Source organism: Mangifera indica, chromosome 13, assembly GCF_011075055.1.
Source record: "Mangifera indica cultivar Alphonso chromosome 13, CATAS_Mindica_2.1, whole genome shotgun sequence".
In the NCBI taxonomy this organism is placed as follows: domain Eukaryota; kingdom Viridiplantae; phylum Streptophyta; class Magnoliopsida; order Sapindales; family Anacardiaceae; genus Mangifera; species Mangifera indica.
The window spans coordinates 3,533,727-3,539,466 of record NC_058149.1 but is presented as its reverse complement, the minus strand read 5'-3'; positions in this window follow the sequence as shown (position 1 = coordinate 3,539,466).

Genomic DNA, 5,740 nt, shown 5'->3' with positions numbered 1-5,740 from the left:
CACAAACTAACGTCAACACCTCGCGTAGAATTCGAAGATACTTCATCGAATATTGAAACAGGTACACGAAATTTGTATTTACAGTTTTCACAGATTTTGATTATGGCATGTTTAATTATTTTCAACATTGGTATCAGAGCCTAGGTTACGTATTTGTTATGTTTTTCTGTGAATCGTATTGTGTATATTGTGAAAATTAAAATCTGCATGTTGAATTTTGTTTTCAAAATTCGTTTTTGGACATAAATTTAATTCGGCTAAAATTGCATGAAATTGGTGTTGGGAAACATGTTGGATGTATGCTAGGAATGATATTACATGTTTTAAATTGAAAAACGACTCAAATTAACGTTGGAATCGATCGAAATAGACCAAAATCTGAGACCCAAGGCATGTTTTTCTTCCTCGTTGTTTCGATGGATTTCGACGCCGATGGCACCGAAAATTGGAACGATAGGCCTTATTGTCAATTGGGATACAAAAGCCCTATAGTATTGTAGTCGGAAAGTTGTCGAAAAATGGCTAATTAGACGAATAGATAATCTAAGGTTCATCGCACGATTCCAGGTCAAAATCGGGTTGGAAAAACCCGATTGTCTGACCCAATTAGTCAACCAGTTGGTCAAACCTGATGGTCAATGGGTCAACCCGTTTAGTCAATCAGGTCGACCCAACCCGGTTCCAGACCCATGGGTAACTCGATCAATTATTGATCGGTTAATGGTCAAATAGTTGACCAATCAACGGTCAATATTTGACCACGCGTGATGACCTATATCCAACGCATAGATGTGCATGAATTAAGTTGTTCGATGCATGACGGCACGTGAGTTGAGTTGTCTGGCACGTGGTAGCATGTGTGCACGCGTGACAGCCTTATTTCAGCGCGTGACGACATATTTGACTCATTCCTAGCGCATGAAGGTGCGTGCAGGCATATATACGGCACGTACGACATCGATTTGGCTCGTGAAGGATTGTATGGGATTATTATGGCACATGGTAGCATGTGAACACCTATTTCCAACACGTCTTAGGGCATGAATTCTATTTTCGAATCCTTGGAAGTTATGTAGTGCTCGAATCTGTATATGAGATGTGTTCTATTGGTCTTACGGCGTATAATGACATGTAATATCTTATTCTGACTCCCGAAAACACACATTGGTGTTTTGAAATACATGTTTCTGTTTCATGCAAGTTTGTTAACTAGGGACCATCGCATTGCATGTTGAAACTATTAATATTATGTTGAATTCTCTTAATTGGAAAAGAGAGAATATCTATGCATGAATATGAGCCCTGTAATCAATCATCTTATTTGGGACAAGAATTTGAAACTTTTTGGGACTGAATGGATTCATTACAGCTTGCTATAGAGCGACGCTTAGTAATGTACGAGAGAATATCCATTAGTTTGTCGTTATTCCCAAAACTATCATGATGCGAGGTATTTGACCTAACGCAAATGTAATAGAGACTTTATCATGAATAAAGTGACTCAAAGATCAATACAAGTTGATGAAATGGTCCTAGTCAAAATAGATGATGCATTCGTTGTATCATATATATTAGTTAAGTGTAGGTATTCTGAGATTGGTAGAATTTAATGAAATTCTCATCCAGAATTAATATTAGCGTAATTAGATTAAAGTTTAAAATGTCAAGCATTTGTGTCATGGAAGATGATTGGAAACATAGTGAACTTTCGATTTTGTGTCTTATGTGAGATATTTTAAAATTTTAATGTGTAATTGCGACAATTGATGTGTATTTGATTGCATTGATAGTGTTGTATATGATAGATATGTCTCTGTGAACTAGTTAACCATAATATCTTAGAAAATGATGGCTGATTTGAATGAGAATGATACTGAATAGAGAGAATTAAACCATGTGGCATTTGAAATGGATAATATCCTAGATGAGAAAAAGGCTTTTGTGGTTGTAGATCAGGTTAAGATAGAGTTGTGGTTGACTAAAGGATAGAAATGTAAATGAGTACCTTACACAAACGTGATGTGGACGTGCATCACACATGTAAGAAGCAAGATCCACTTCGTGTGATATCTTGATCAGTTTCATGAATAACGATCTAGTATATGAGTACTAGTAATGTTCAACTGCATATGTCATAAGTATGGTTTTAGTTGAAAAGTTTGGAGGAACTGTAGTCTCCAAATAAAGACAGTTGTTTATTGAATGTCAAATTTGATCATGAAACTAAAGTCAACTATGCGTAACCTGATACATGAACAGTGGGTTCATTTAGAAAATTGATTTTTTCTCGATAGTGGGAGCGTATAAAGGTACATATGACCCACAGTGAGGAAAGAAAGACTTTTGTTAGTTGTTCTAGCCACATAGAATTGGAGGACAAGCGCCCTTGAGGCAGCCGAATTTAATACTCACGCATATGACCCATAGGCAGCAGAATCAACTTTTAAAAAGTGGGTGGCTCAAGTCATAATATAGGAAGGAGATCATTTAATGCTCAAAGAATAAGAACAAAGAATTAAAATGAGAAGAGTGGCAAAAGTACTAGGAGAAGAGACGGAAACAAGATGAGTAGTTGCAATAAAAGCAACAAGAATTATATCGCTTGTGAATGAACAGAGCTGAGAATGATAGTCTTATTTAAAATAAAGTGATGAAACTTTGATTTTCTAGTACTGTGATATTAACTGAGTATTATCCTATGTAGATTATGAATTCAGAAGCCACTGACCAAGTAGTTCATGATAGAAGATCTTTAGTAGATTTCTATCGAATTCTGAATAAAATGAATTAGATATATGTAGGCAACAACACAAGGGTTGTAGTAAGAGGAATAGACACGAGCAAATAACTTTTGTAGATGATCGAATCCTATACCTATACAAAATCCAATATGCTCCAAATATTCAACAAATCTTGGTCAAAGTACTTGTTCTTCTTAAACTAGGATATAATTTGAATTTCTCTGGGTGTTTTATTGAAATGTGATAATATTGCTTTCTACAGATTTGGTTTGTTGGTTGAATGGTTATATGGTGTTTGTCACCTTACATTTTTGATAATGTTAAGTTTTTCATTATTTGCTTCTCATATGTGTATAGATATGAATGCAAATATATGACATGTTACATTAGGGCATGTTAGCCAAGATGGGTTGAATAAATTGGCCTATGAAAGTTTATTAGGAACTTTCACATAAATAGAATTGTCCATATGTAAGCATTGCCTAGTTGAAAAAACTTCTAGAAAACATTTGACAAAGCTATATGAGTTTGACTTCCTTTGCAATCTATATACTTAGGTATATATATTTTCCTATGAATGTAAAGTTTGAGAATGTATCTCATATTTCATTACTAGTGATGATAACAATGCTCAATTCAGTCTTACCTACTTGATCTCCCATAAGTCAGAAGCAGTAGACTGCTTTAGACACTATAGATAATTGAGGTTGAGAATCAATTAGACAAAATAGATAAGAGTTTTATGAACTCACCAAGGTCTTGAGCATTTGATCCAAAAGTTTAAAGAACTGAGTAATGAAAGAAATAGTATGGTAAATAGTAATTCCAAAACTTCACAACAACCAGTGTAGTGAAGAAGAGTAATTGAACTCTATTGGAAATGGTTAAGTCAATGAAAACGCAAGTAAAATGTCAAGTCACTTTGTGATGATATGATATTAATTGTTGCTTGAGAACTTAACCGTTGCCTACTAATCTAGTTGCTTCCACTCCCTATGAGTTATGGTCAGATAGAAAATATGAGTTAATTGATTGCAACCTTAGTGGTTAGTAATATCAATCCATAACTTTTCCTATAAGTTTGAATAATTGGGATTGAGAAGAAATGAATGTATCTTTATCAGATACGCTGAGTACTCCAATGGGTATGTGTTTATTAGAGAAGATTTTGTTAGAAGATTAATTGAACTTGTATTAGAGATACTATATTTATAGAGGATATTTTTCTTAATAGAGATGATGTTGATAAAAGGTTTCATCTGAATGAGATGAGAAAATAATAAGGATGGGTATCTCTTAGCAACTATTAGTTGAGTCCTAAGATATAAGACTTATACTTGTTCTAAATAATAGAAGCAAATGCAATTAAACTCCAACCTATTTTCGATAGTAAGAGTAATGATCTTCAATTGTTTGTTTTGTTCATCTCACCCTAGTGGGAGCACTGAGATTAAGCTTTAATCTATTTCAGATAGTAGGAGCATTAATTCTCAATTGCATTAGAGTGGACGTCCAAAAATATTCAAGTGACGTTTTCAAAGTGAAAACAAGGTTTTCATAACCATTCCCCAAGATGGTGAAGAACCTGAAATAAATGTCTCATCTTTTGATAAGAAAATTTTGAAATGCATTGGAAGAAGAGATGGAATACAAAGAAAACAAACCAATTCTAGGTTTTGGTTGACTTATCGCCAAATCAAAAATTCATTTGGAATGAATGAGTTTCCTAAATTAGTCGTAAAGCGGATGGCTCAATAAATAGATACAATGTCGTTTAATAGCAAAAAACTATACTCAATGAGAAGGTATAGGTTATGTAGAAATATATTTTCGTCATTTATGAGATTTACTTCAATGTATTTGGTTTTAGCTATAATAACACATTTAAATTTAGAATTACACCAGATGAATGTCAAGACAATTTTCCTTAGTGGAAAACTTGACAAAGAAATCTACATGAAATGAGATATAGATCTCATTGTTATAGGTCTGAAGCGTAGAGAGTGTGAGCTTTAAAGATATTGAATGACCTAAAACTGTCATCTAGATACTGGTATTGAACTTTGAAATGATTAATCAAGACCATCATGTCTATGTGACAAAGTCTGATGACAAATTTGGAATTCTATCAATGTGTATGATAATGCATAAATAGCTAGAAACGATTTGAAGTAAGTGATAATCATCAAAAGATGGTTGTCCATATTTTTTACTTGTAGGATGTGGGGAAACAGAATACATACTGTGAATTTATATTTAGAAGAATTCTTCAAAGAAACTTTTGACTCTGTTATAAGAGCATAATATTCAAAAAGTTCTAGAACAATCCAATATAGTATACTGTGAACCCATTGATATTCTTGTGTCAAATGACAAATTATTGAGCCAAAAGAGATATGTCCCAAAACTTAAGATAGAAGTAGAGAAATGTCAAAGGTTACCTACTTAGATGCCATCAGATGTATTATGTATGTTACGGTGCATACATGCCCAGATATTCATTTTGATTGGGCTGGTTAGTCGATATAAATAAATGTTGAAAAGAGCACTGAAAGGCTGTATGTAGAATTTTGATATATTTTTTTTAAGGCTCTATGGATGATTGATTATGTGATTAAGGATCGAACTTGCATTTGATTGGCTATTGAGATGCTAGTTGGGGAAGTGTTTTTAAACCAACGCAAATTAAATTACGGCTAAGTTTTCTTACTCCAAAAGGGCTCATATCTTGGAGTGATAAGAAATAGAGATGCATAGCCGTATCCATTTCGGAAGCCTAGTATATAGCATATTCAATAAATGTGCAAGAAAATGTTTGGTTAAGAAGATTCTTTGTGAATCTGAGTAAACAGGACGATATTGTTGGAGCAATGGTTGTCTGCTGAAATATAAGATCTTGAATTTGGTATAAGATAACCAAACGTATCGACACTAGAAACAACATAATAAGAGACTCAATTTCCAAGAGAGAAATGAATGTACAATATAATTCTATGCAT